The sequence below is a fragment of the Oryctolagus cuniculus genome, chromosome 4 (genome assembly GCF_051225735.1).
Source record: "Oryctolagus cuniculus isolate XC-2025 breed Fujian yellow rabbit chromosome 4, ASM5122573v1, whole genome shotgun sequence".
Classification (NCBI taxonomy): Eukaryota; Metazoa; Chordata; class Mammalia; order Lagomorpha; family Leporidae; genus Oryctolagus; species Oryctolagus cuniculus.
This window is the reverse complement of record NC_142870.1, coordinates 63,374,289-63,387,854: the sequence shown is the minus strand read 5'-3', so window position 1 is coordinate 63,387,854 and position 13,566 is coordinate 63,374,289. Positions and strand designations below refer to the sequence as shown.

At 41.2% G+C, this 13,566-nt stretch overlaps 1 non-coding gene and 2 pseudogenes across 2 annotated transcripts in view; 1 reads left to right on the top strand and 2 right to left on the bottom strand.

The window, feature by feature from the left end:
- Positions 1–13,566, bottom strand: part of LOC103350624 (HHLA2 member of B7 family) — a 194,868-nt gene that overhangs the window by 151,371 nt on the left and 29,931 nt on the right. The window lies entirely within an intron of this gene.
- On the bottom strand, positions 1,053–2,657 carry LOC100354965 (magnesium transporter NIPA2-like; annotated as a pseudogene).
- LOC149126992 (kinetochore protein Spc25-like) lies at positions 5,434–9,000 on the top strand (annotated as a pseudogene).

Here is a 13,566-nt window from a genome sequence, read left to right as displayed (position 1 = left end):
TGGAGAAACTGAGTGAATACAAAAGAATGATTGCAGACCACTGAAAACTCAATCAACTAGTAGTCCTCATCAATGCCACTATGATAGATGCAGTGGCATTGTTACAGCATATACATATGGCCTCAGGTACAACAACAAAATGTCTGTCCCTATCAAGAGTGAGAATCAGAAACACTTGCATTCAGATGGAACAGATGAAATCCCTTTTGAGTTCTGTCTCAGGGACATGCTAACTCTCTAATCTTCTATCATAACAATCAGATGAGTTCTGAACTGCCAACTGACTATACCAGTTACAGCCCTAAAATCAACTACAATGGCAAAATGATAGTTATTCTCACCAGTCTCCCACTGCTAAGTCCCCCAGTTAAGAAAACAGGCTCATGGAAATTGAGGAGGATCTGTTTCCTGAACTTGACAGGAGAAATGGATCTACATAGTGCAAGTGTGGACTATGCAGCAATGTGAGTATTACATTAGAATCTCCCATGAAGAGAAAACCTGCTACAAGAAGTGCAATCACCTGACCACCTCCACCACTCATGCTGTTGAGATTTACCACAAAGTTCCAGTCAAGAACACAATAGCCACTCTGGTTTTAACTCCTGGTTATTTGTCCCAACATAATATACATTTAAAGGGAAATTTTACTCTGGAGCGCCCTATTGAGCTGCTCAAATGACTTCCTCTAAAATATAGCTCAGTTTGAGGTGCATTGTCCTTAATTCTCCTTCCTTCTCTTCTTTTGTAACAATCAGACCTGCCTCGTAGTCTAAATTACATGGCTACTCCTCTCTCCTTCTCACTTTAATATCGCATTGATTCCAATAAAGCTCTTGTACTTCTAATTTTGTCTTGATATATGTTTTCCTACAAAACCCAAACTGACACATACATCTACAAATGTGATGATATCATATAAAGTACAACCCCTGTTGCTAAGTGAAAATATCCAGCATTTTCTGTCGAGGATGAACTAATTATGAAGTCTCATCATTTTCTTCTTTTCATATTCCTAAATACTGATCTAACCTTCCTTAATTACATCTTTCTTAAAAAGCTGTAAGATTTCCACTTCTTTGGCGGATATTTTTTAAAGTGTGTTGTTCAATTTCACAGGTTAAGCTTTCTTCATTATTAAGAACCTCACAAATATTAGAGATTGCCATTCACTGCCTTTTCATTTTTTCAAAAAGACATGGAAAAACTTGCTGGACTAAAGCTAACATCTTTAAAGGCATGCAACAGGAAGATCCCCACAATGACTAGAAATGACTCAGAGTACCAATGATAGCATCACAGACATATATTACCACTCCTTATTAAGAATAACTGAACATGTTACAACGGCACCGTAAAGAATATGTAACACACTGTAGTCACAATGGAAATGTTGAGTATGTCCAAGGCCCTGTTAATCTGTGTGTTCACACAGACAACCAGGCTCAGCTACAGGATCCAGGCCAAGGAATGCTGCAACACAGGTTTTCTGTAAATAGCTCTTTGATAGCAATGTCCAGGTCCTTCAAATAGGACACTGAAACATCTCCAGTGACAGAGTTGATTGTTAGGTACACAGGCATATTTATCTATGGCAACGTGCTACCATGAAGATGAACAACAAGGACACAATGACCACAAATGTTGCAAAGCCCACAAAATGTGGGTTAACCAGGTTGTGAGATTTCATTTAAAGACTCAGTCTCCTCCTCTTTTGAAACAAACATGAATGACTACAACTGTAGATCCTGAAACACTTAGAAAACATCCAATCTCCCCATGAAAATTAAGCATTTCATTTAGAAATTATGAAGTAAAAATTGGCACTTAGGAGGACATAGGAAACTCTTAGTGAAGTCACTTGTGTGTCTGGTTCAAATATATATGCAGCAAAGTGGGTCACCTCAACAGCTCCCATTGGCAGCAGCCCCGCCCACCACAACCATTTTTTTTTTTTAAGAAAAGTTTACGTTGTTGCAAAACTTTTTTAAACCTATGCATACAAGAGGTCTTGAAAAAGTTCATGAAAAATAATGGGTATTACGAAAAAAAAGTTTGGGGGCTACACTGCAACATAGCGAATAAAGCCGCTGTCTGTGGTACCAATATCCCAGATGGGTACTGCACAACCATTCTTTAAAATATACATGACCGGGGGCCGGCACCATGGCGCACTAGGTTAATCCTCCACCTGCAGTGCCGGCGTCCCATATGGGCACCAGGTTCTAGTCCTGGTTGCTCCTCTTCCAGTCCAGCTCTCTGCTGTGGCCCGGGAAGGCAATGGAGGATGGCCCAAGTGCTTGGGCCCCTGCACCCACATGGGAGACCAGGAAGAAGCACCTGACTCCTGGCTTCAGATCAGCGCAGCGCCCGCTGAGGTGGCCATTTGGGGAGTGAACCAATGGAATGGAGACCTTTCTTCTGTCTCTCTCTCTGTCTCTCTCTCTCTCTGTCTGTCTGTAACTCTGTCAAATAAATAAATAAAAATCTTTAAAAAAATGTGCATGACCACCTTGACGTGCTCCCATGGAGACTTTCTGGCAAGTTGCACATGGCATTTTTTCCTTCAAAACATAATGCCCTCCATGGAAAATACTGGAGTTCATAGCCAATCCCAGACCAATATAAAAGTCATATTTTCCCCACCGTTGGCTCATTTTGCTTGTTTACTTAAGAAATTCCTGTGAATGACACTGATCATCAAACACTGATGACATCCTGGAGGCAGGATGAGGCAGTCTTCAAGTAGTTTGAAAACAGGACATCAGTAGGTATGTCGTGAAAGGACTGAGTTACTTTGACATCCTCAGACCTGGTAACACTCTGCTCTCACTCTCTGTAACTGAAGATCAATCACAGTTGGGATAGCATGTAAGTTTAACATGGTCTGTCTTGTGAGAAAAAAAAAGCTGGAAAAAGTTAGAGATGATTTATGCACTCTCACTTCCTCATACATACTATCCTTGATTCCCATTAAAGTTTTAAGCACTGGCAGAAAGGTTCCACCCCAAAAAGTACAAGTGAAGCTTTCACCCCAGTCACCAGCCAGCCACCTGGCTTCCCCATTGAGTCCTGGCCCTGGTCACAACACCACAGGAGCTGCACATTTGTCTCCATACAAGAGTATAAGAGGAGGTACAAGAATTTGGGCTGCAGCTGTGTGAGCTGCTTCCTCCATTGGGAGTGCCAAGTGGTACTTGTTTGGGACAACCTAGACTTCATCATGGCAGACCTTGGGTATAGCCTTGACCTAACATTCTTAATACAATTTGATCTTAACTCGATTACTCTTACTTAATGAAGGATAATCTCATGGTTCTTTTTCTAGAACTTAAGAAGTGTCCATCTTAGAACAGATGTTTTGGACATCCCCATACTAATTGTGATATTTTTGTTTTTGATGGGTTTTGCCTTAAAATAATAAAGAACAATATCAAGATGGGCTTATAATAATATGCCCAACTATCTTGTAGAACTCAATCTCTTCATCATAAACCAAATCAAGTCAAGAAATTGAACTTGTAGCCCTATCAAGAGCATGTTAAATTGCCAATAAATATAGTGGTAAATATATATACATGCTTATGTACTCAGACACACACACACACATAGACCAATGGTATGTCTTTGGAGTAACTCATGACTTTCAAATGTTACTGAAACACATACAAACATTAAGGATTTCTAACCACATTTCTATTACCAAAATAGAGGCCCACAATTAAATAAATACCAGTAGCACCATGCTAAATAGATTGTTTTCACCAAAGTTCTAGTGCAAAGAGCCCTTACATAACAGAAAGAAAAATCCATGGAAAAGTTCAAAAAGCCCACAAGCATAAAAATAGACTCTCAGACCTTCAACAAAAATAAGAAGCATCAGATCTAACAATTTATGAAGACAGCTGTCAAATCCAGGAGGGATGCCTGATGTCACTAGATAACTTCAAACAGACTTTGCTAAAATCCTCCGTGACACAACTGATTACAACCAGGACAAATTGGCTCTGATGTTAAACACTGATACAGAAACTTCTCTAGAGTAAAAGAGGATATGCCCTTCCAGGCCTCACCTGTAACTAACATAATGCTAAGAAAAACTATAAAGATGAAACAAAGTGAAATCATGCATGACGGGTTGATCATCTCCAAACTAATTTCACAAAATGTCTACTGCCAGTGGTAGAATATGTACTAGTAATAGTGTATTTATTTTCTTAATGGATTGAAGACATAGCAATCACACATGATAGAATGAGAGAATGAGAGGGATTGAGAGAGAGAGAGAGAGAGGGAGGGAGAGAGAGAGAGAGAGACTAAGAGTTTGTGATTTCTACCTAGGCTATCATAACATACTTATTCTACCCATTGATATAGAAAGACATTTCAGTGGGGTAACTACTAATGGTTTATGAAAGACTTTGCCTTTTATTCAGAAACTGAACTGTCCTTACTAGCCCCAAATCCTCTAGAAAAGTAGAAATATATTTAACAGTATTGGAAAGTTACTATCATTAGAGGCCCTACAATTCTATCCTCCAAAGAAACTTCAATGTCACCAACTAACTCAAGATCTCACTGAGGTCAGCTGACTTCAAGCAGACAATTAATTACATGAAGTTCACTTTTGTTCAACATGTAAACAAGATGTCCAGAACCATTAGTAATTCTACTGTCTACTGCTCAAGGATTGTGTAAGCCAGGGCTAACTGAATAGGGTAGACACCCATCAGGACAGAATTGTTTCCAGACATGCATACTACAAACCCCTAGAATAAATTTATGCCTATCCCAGGGAATGCTAAGACAGCAATTCTCTCTGAGAAATGGCTGGCTCAAGTCTTTCTGAAGACTCTTTAGTCATTCAAAGAATATGTCTTGCTAGACATTAGACCAAAAGATAAAAATGCCAGTGCTCTTTAAATCTAAATTTTACTGCACTAAAAAGTAAGGGGAGAATTGTGCAAGAGGTTTTAGCTACCTCCGAAATAAAGAAAGCAGAAGTTATCATGAAGCTAATGTACACATGCTCTCTTGACAGTCATATGCCATCCTTGAGGGTTCTTGTCTGTCTTGGGCCAGGGGGTTCTATGAAGCCCAAACTAGTTTACACTATATGCACCAGCCTGACTCAGACCTTATACAACTGTGCTCTGACATGGTAGAATGAAAAGGTACCAGGCAAAAACCTTAGTAAATATTCAAATGAAGTGGTGAGAAGACCAAAGGCACAAGGACTAGGACTTCAAAAAACTGTAACAGGTCTTTCCCCAGCATTATCAGGCAAGAGCCATAATTAAAAGAGGCTAAATTCTCCAAAGGTGGGCAAGATTGGTGCTACTTCTTAGGTATTAAAAGAGACAAACAGAGACCTGACCACCAAGGTGAGAGAGGTGGGAGCCAAGCTGGACTCTTCTGTTGCAATACGTGAATATGGGCTTGGGGACCGAACTTGTGGCCTTAGAGGGTAAAGGCATCCTGGATTCCTGCTGCCCCATAAGCACAGTTAAGCCCAGAGGACTTGATCTAACCTGAATATCTGGAGTTAATACATCGCCTTACATAATAGTGGAGGATGAACTGGCACTACTCAATAAAAGCATAAATGAATTTGGAACCAAATTCAAAAGCTCTCAGTGACACTGCTTGTCAGATGGTGGGGCTAAGAGACACCTACAAGGACTCCATTAAGTCACTTACAGAAAAGCTGTCTGTGAAACTAAAAGAAGAATGAATGATTGAGATGTTTCTGGAATATAAAAATCAGGTCTGCAGACAGAATGAGTTGATTCAAGAAAAAGATAGCTTGTTAAAATCGATTGCTGAAGTAAAAGACAAAAAGCAGAAATGGGAAATACTTAGAACAAACTCCAGGATCTTAAGGAAGAATATTCTAGGAAGAAAGAAACTAATCTCCACTGCTAACAAAGCTAATGAAGAGAGGTTGAAAAGGTTGCAGAAATCTATGGACTTTAAAGATCAACTTGGACTGGGGCCGGCGCTGTGGCTCAGCAGGTTAACGCTCTGGCCCGAAGCACCAGCATTCCATATGGGCGCTGGTTCTAGTCCTGGCTGCTCCTCTTCCAATCCAGCTCTCTGCTATGGCCTGGGAAGGTAGTGGAGGATGGCCCAGGTCCTTGGGCCCCTGCACCCACGTGGGAGACCCAGAAAAAGCTCCTGGCTCCTGGCTTCGTATGGGTGCAGCTCCAGCTGTTGCGGCCATCTGGAGAGTGAACCATCAGATGGAAGACCTCTCTCTCTCTGCCTCTCCTCTCTCTGTGTAACTTTGACTTTTGAATAAATAAATAAATCTTTTAAAAAAAGATCAAATTGGACTGGAAATTCGAAAAACATATGGAGGCCGGCGCCGTGGCTCACTTGGTTAATCCTCCTCCTGCAGCGCCGGCACCCCATATAGGCGCCAGGTTCTAGTCCTGCTGTTCCTCTTCCAGTCCAGCTCTCTGCTGTGGCCTGAGAAGGCAGTGGAGGATGGCCCAGGTGCTTGGGCCCCTGCACCAAGGTAGGAGACCAGGAAGAGGCACCTGGCTCCTGGCTTCAGATCGGCGCAGCACCGGCCGTTGTGGCCAATTGGGGAGTGAACCAATGGAAGGAAGACCTTTCTCTCTGTCTCTCTCTCTTACTGTCTATAACTCTACCTATCAAATAAATTTAAAAAAAGAAAAAATATTTTGATAAATTGCAGTTTATTTTTACTAACATTGAACATAAGCATCCTAAGAGCCCATTTTTGTTTTCCCTGCATCTAATTGAAGTGAGGGACTATGAAGTGTCAGATAGTGCTCTTCATCTTGAGTGCCTTCCAGAATCTTCTAGAACTAGTTTGTCATTTTATTTCAAGGAAAGCCCTGTATCGCACATTATCCATGTTTGAAAATAGCTGTCCTGCAAACAGGACAGTGTGACAACATGTCCTGCACAGTACTGTGTAGTGCAATGCACTGCAGTATGATGAACTCTAATGTGTTGCCACTGTGGTTATTGGTTGAGAAGTTCTGACTTGTGTTCTTCAAAGAGCTGTCATTCTTCAGATATTCGCAGTGGTAGAGAATCCATGATCAGGCCAGTTTTTTCAACTGTCTGCTCTCTGGTTATGACTTGAAGTACATCTGCAAAATATCAGATTCCAAACTACAGGCACCATGAGGGAAAATACACTAAAGAGTGTACTCTGAAACTAACAACATCGATGAAAAAACAAGTAAATATTCCATGTTATTAGAAGTAGAAAATGGTATTGGCTTTTGTTCACTCAGATAATTGATGTGTGTATAACAAATGCATGGATTATTAGCAGATTTTTTTAACAAAGACAATGATCTCATAAACTTGTATTTCAAGAGCTTATCTTGCTTAGCGTACCTAAAACGATGCAATGAGAAACCATCATGAGAAAGAAAGCTTAATACTCTCAGACCTACTGTTATCCAAGATGATATCAGATGTGACATGAGAAACCATGTTATTCTCAAATGGCAAGAATGATGATATAAAGCAAACCATGTTGGGGCCGGTGCTGTGGCATAGTGGTAAAGCCACTGTCTATGGCACTGACGTCCCATATGGGCACCAATTCATGCCCCAACTGCTCCACTTCTCATCCAGCTTCCTGCTAATTTGCCTGGGAAAGCAGCAGAAGATGGCCCAAGTGTCTGGGCCCCTGCACCCACATGGGAGACCTGGAAGAAGGTCCTGGCTCCTGGTTTCGGAGGAGCCCAGTTCTGGCCATTGTGGCCATTTGGGGAATGAACCAGCAGATAGAAGATCTCTCTCTCTCTCTATCAAATAAATAAATCTTTAAAAAAAAAACCATGCCATGTGAAACCAACAACATATTGTTCAAAATGTAACATAACTCTGAACTGTTTTGTTCCTTCCCACCAACAGTAATTATTAAACAGGTCATGAATATAATTTCTTTGTATATTGTGGCTTATGGATGTAAAAATACTATATTGTCCCAGTTTCTATTTATAGGACAGTCCTTTCATTTTTAATAATAAAGCATTTGTAAGCTCTTAAAAAAAAAAAAGAGCCAAATAACCCTTTATAGATATTAGGTCAAGATTTGAGATAATCTTTGTCCTACAGAAACATCAAAAATCAAAAAAGCAAGTATTGAGATTATTTTGAAATTTAATAATTGATGTTTTGCTATATTTTAAAAATGTGAATGTTTCCAATAATCAGAACTAGTTTTTCACATTTTTTTTTCTTGTGGCCTAGATAGTGTTAACTTTTTTCCTAATCCAGTAAACTTTGATCATATCTTTCCATGGGTTTGATGTTTCCCTAATAGGTTTGGAAAGTATCTAATTTTGAATGCCTAGAAAAGTTACTCAGAGAAACTGACTAGTAAATACATTTTGACTCTCATGTACAAAGTAGCTAAAAATAATGGGGGATTCTGAGATAACTTTATCTCTTATCAGAGATTTGGATAATATAAGGAGAAAGGAGTACAAAAGCTGTATCCACAAACTAAAAAAGAAAGTATTGAATGAGCCCTGTGGAAGCAAAGTAATAATGGTAGAAAGATGTATCTTTTTTTGCCTGGTGATTGCTCAACATCTTTGTAAACCAGGTATAGATTTTAAAGTCAAATTGGAAGGAACATAATGGAAATTCTTTCACTCTAACTAATTTTATCTTACTCTGGGGCCCTTATTCCTGCTCAACAGGAGAAAAGGTGAGCCAGCTCAATAATTATTTCCAGACAAGTTCAAAATCATCTAATTGCATTCCTGTTTAAAGAAACATTTTTAGGCTTCCTCCTCATCCTTTCTCTGGGTTTCTCAGTAATGATGTCTACTCAGCCAAGAAGGGGGAAAACACACATCTATATATTTTCTAGGTGCCTCTGTTGATGCCTCAGGATTTGGTTTTTCAGCACAGACATTGGCTGACAATGACAACACCATCTTGCACAAGTGTTTCCTGCAGATGCCCCTCGCCTGCATTGTAGCTGCCCAGTATCCATAATCCTATAGAGATTTCCCCTATGCTAGGGCTTGATCAAATATGGCCTACAGCCTGATTTTATATATCCTAGAACAAAGAAGGTTTTCACATTTTTAAAAGTTTATAAAGAAAAAGGAAAAGGAAGAGGAGGAAAGCTAAAGAATCTATATGGCCTGGAAAGCCTAAAGTCTGATCCTTGAGAGGAAAAATTTGTCAAATCCTGCTCTGTATAACAGATCCCAAGAGCTGGCCCACATTTATCTCTCATGCTGTCTCTATCTGCCAGTCCTGTTGAGTTGATGCTCTTGTACCCAATGATCAGGTATTAGCCACCAAGGCTAATGGGGAGATTGAGCCTTCTTGAAAATAATCTCATTACTTTGGTTAAATAGGTTAACCTATCCAGATTTCCTAACCATCTCTACCCACATTCTGTGCCCTGGTAGTGCTGCAGGGATCTGAGTTCTATTGATTAACAGGTTCTAAACAGAAAGCTGGCTCCAGTCCCTTCAGGTCTTATGGTAGACTCCATTGCCCATCCCACTCCAAAATCTTATTCCCCCAAATCTGTACTCCAATACATGATTGTCAAAATTTACTCAAAGAATCCCTTGAAAAGATAATAAAGCTCAAATCCCTTGAAAAGATAATAAAGCTCAATCTTAAGTGGCTTCGACACAATTCTTTGATATGCAAGATGCGTATTATCAAGTTACTCATCATTTATCATACAATATGAAAAATATCTGGCAAGAGGCAAGTCATATGAAGAATTTCCTCAAGATTATTGCAATTGTGGCAAGGAGGGAGAGAGACATTCACTTTTCATTTAATTTTTTTTCATTTGACAGATAGAGTTAGACAGTGAGAGAGAGAGACAGAGAGAAAGGTCTTCCTTCCATTGATTCAGCCACAGCTGGAGCTGTGCCAATCTGAAGCCAGGAGCCAGGTGCTTCCTCCTGGTCTCCCACGCAGGTGCATATGCCCAAGCACTTGGGCCATCCTACACTGCCCTCCTGGGCCACAGCAGAGAGCTAGACTGGAAGAGGAGCAACCAGGACTAGAACCCGGCGCCCATATGGGATGCCAGCGCTGCAAGCAGAGGATTAACCAAGTGAGCCACGGCGCCGGCCCCAAGATATTCACTTTTTAGATACTAATGATATCAGTTTTGGTATTCAATCAATGTTATTTCAACATGATATACTTAAGTAACTGTCTGAGAAATATCAGGTCTTATGACAAAATAAACCAATTGTCTTCTTCTACTGCAGTGACACAGGAGAATATATGCCAGTAAACAGCAGGAGTTCTCAATTACTTGCAACTCAATCTCTCATCTTGAAGAGAAGAATGCCTGAATCATAGTCCAAATAACTATTTAGAAATAAATGTATAAGGGACCAGCATGGTGACACAGTTGGTTAAACCACTGCCTGCAACATCAGCATCCCATATGGGTACTGGTTTGAGTCCCAGCTGCTCCATTTGCAATCCAGTACCCTGCTAATATAACTAGGAAAGCAGCAGATGATGCCCAAATATTTGGGCTCCTATAACCCACATGGGAGACCTGGATGGCATTCCAGGTCTTGGCTTTGGCCTGGCCTAGTCCCAGCTCTTAAGGCCATTTGGGGGAATGAAGCAGTCGTAGAAGATGTCTCTCTCTGTGTGTCTCTACATATCTATCTCTCTGTCTCCCTCTGTCTCTCTCTCCGTAACTCTGCTAATCAAATATATCTTAAACAAAAAGAAGGTGTTACTTAACTAAAATCCCAAACTGTTTCTCCTTGACCTCAGGGCAAGAAAATAAACTTTGGAAGTTGGGATAACAGCAATTCATATTATATAATTGTGAAATATTTGATAAAATTGTACTTTGTGACATTTGGAAGGTAGATAACGTGAAAGCTGCGTAAAATTGTATCTGTGTGGGAAGAGGTTAGAAAAGGGAATGTTGTTACCATTGGCGCTATTTGTCAACCAGCAAGAATTGATTAACTCAGAAAAAAAGATGGCTGGTATGTAAGCAAGAATCAAAGGAAGCAGATAGGGTTCAAAAAGCTTGGGACCTACTTGGGATAGGCACTGCTTCTTATTTCCAGCTGGGGAAGGTATTTGAGTCCCAGCTGCTCCACTTTTAATCCAGTACCCTGCTAATATACCTAGGAAAGCAGCAGATGATGCCCAAATATTTGGGCTCCTATAACCCACATGGGAGACCTGGATGGCATTCCAGGTCTTGGCTTTGGCCTGGCCTAGTCCCAGCTCTTAAGGCCATTTGGGGAATGAAGCAGTCATGGAAGATGTGTGAGGGAGAAGGCATGTGAGTGAGCAATAAAGGCTTATTAGATATGACTCAAAAAAATATTTAGAAATAGCAATAGAGAGAGAGAGGAAACAGAAAGATCTTCCATCTACTAGTTCACTCCCTGAGATGGCTGCAGACAGTGCTGATCCAGGCCAAAGCCATGAGTCCAGAACTCCATTCAGATCTCCCAGATGAGTGTTAGCAGCCCAAGTACTTGGGCCACCTTCTGCTGCCTCCCCAGACACATCAACAGGGAGCTGGATCAAAAGCACAGCCACCAACACTCAAACCAGCATTGAACTCCATCTGTGTCTCCCATGTGGATGCAGGGGCACAAACACTCAGACCATCCTCCACTGCTTTCTCAGTCACATTAGCAGGGAGCTGGATTGGAAGTGGAGCAGTGGGACTTGAACTGCTGCCCATATGGGATGCCAGCGTCACAGGCAGAGGCTTAACCCACTGTGAAAGCTGCTGGGCTCAATCCTATTTTCTGGGAGGATTTCCTACACCTTGTTTCCCAATGCCTATGGCTTTAAAATTGGGAAGTTTCTTCCTTTGTTGTTTCATAGGCTATCTCTGAGGAGAGCATTGGAGATATGACCTCCTTAGTGCTTGAGAAAATTTTTTAGTCTGGGCTTTAGGGTCCAATGGTCATTTTTGGTTTCAAATAGTCCCCAGTGTTTGTCTAGTCTGGTGGTTCTTTGTATTGTGACTACAAATGTAACTGGGCTGTCATCTCTCTGTGAATTAAGCCAGTCCCAAAGGAACAAATATCATATGTTCTCCCTGATCAGCGACAACTAACTGAGCACCAAAGGGGAAACCTGTTGAAGTGAAATGGACACTATGAGAAAGAGTGACTTGATCAGCTCTTGTCCTGACTGTTGATGTACAATGTAATACTTTATCCATTTTAGTGTTTTGTTTTGTTTTGTTTTGTTCTAATACTATTGGTTTAACTCTGTAATTAATACACAATTATTCTTAGGTGTTTAAATTTTAACTTAAAAGTGATCCCTGTTAAATATAAGAGTGGGAATATGGCCGGCGCCGTGGCTCAACAGGCTAATCCTCCGCCTTGCAGCGCCGGCACACCAGGTTTTAGTCCTGGTCGGGGCACCGGATTCTGTCCCAGTTGCCCCTCTTCCAGGCCAGCCCTCTGCTATGGCCTGGGAATGCAGCAGAGGATGGCCCAAGTCCTTGGGCCCTGCACCCGCATGGGAGACCAGGAGAAGCTCCTGGCTTCGGATCAGTGCGATGTGCTGGCCGCAGCACGCCGACCACGGCGGCCATTGAAGGGTGAACCAACAGCAAAAGGAAGACCTTTCTCTCTGTCTCTCTCTCACTGTCCACTCTGCCTGTCAAAAAAAAAAAAAGAGTGGGAATAAGAGAGGGAGGAGAAGTACAATTTGGGACATGCTCAATCGGACTTGCCTCAAATGGTGGAGTTAGAAATGTGCCAGGGGATTCCAATTCAATCCCATCAAGGTGGCATGTACCAATGCCATCTCACTAGTCCAAGTGATCAATTTCAGTTCACAATTGATCACACTGATAGGTCTAATAGTCAAAGGGATCACACAAACAAAACTAGTGTCTGCGAATACTAACTGATAGAATCAAAAAGGGAGAGAACGATCCATCATGGGAAGCAGGATACACAGCACACTCATAGAATGGCAGATGTCCTAAATAGCACTCTGGCTTCAGAATCAGCCCTTAAGGCATTTGGATCTTGCTGAAGAGCCCATGAGAGTATTTTAGGCATGGAAAGCCAAGACACTCTGGAAAAAGAAAAAGAAGAAAAAGAAGAAAAAGAAAAAGAAGAAGAAGGAGGAGGAGGAGGAGGAGGAGGAGGAAGAAGGAAGGAAGAAGGAAGAAGGAAGAAGGAAGAAGACCTAAATGAAAGATCTCTGCGAGTGAGATCCCAGTGGAAAGAACGGGGCCATCAAAGAAGGAGGTACCTTTCTCTGAAGGGAGGAGAGAACTTCCACTTTGACTACGACCCTGTCTGAATAAGATCAAAGTCGGTGAACTCAAAAGGCTTCCATAGCCTTGGCAACTCATGACTAGAGCCTAGGGAGATTACTGATGCCATAAACAAGAGTGTCAAATTGTTAAGTCAACAACAGGAGTCACTGTGTACTTACTTCTCATGTGGGATCTGTCCTTAATGTGTTGTCCAATGTGAAGTAATGCTATAACTAGTACTGAAACAGTATTTTACACTTTGTGTTTCTGTGTGGGTGCAAACTGATGAAATCTTTACTTAA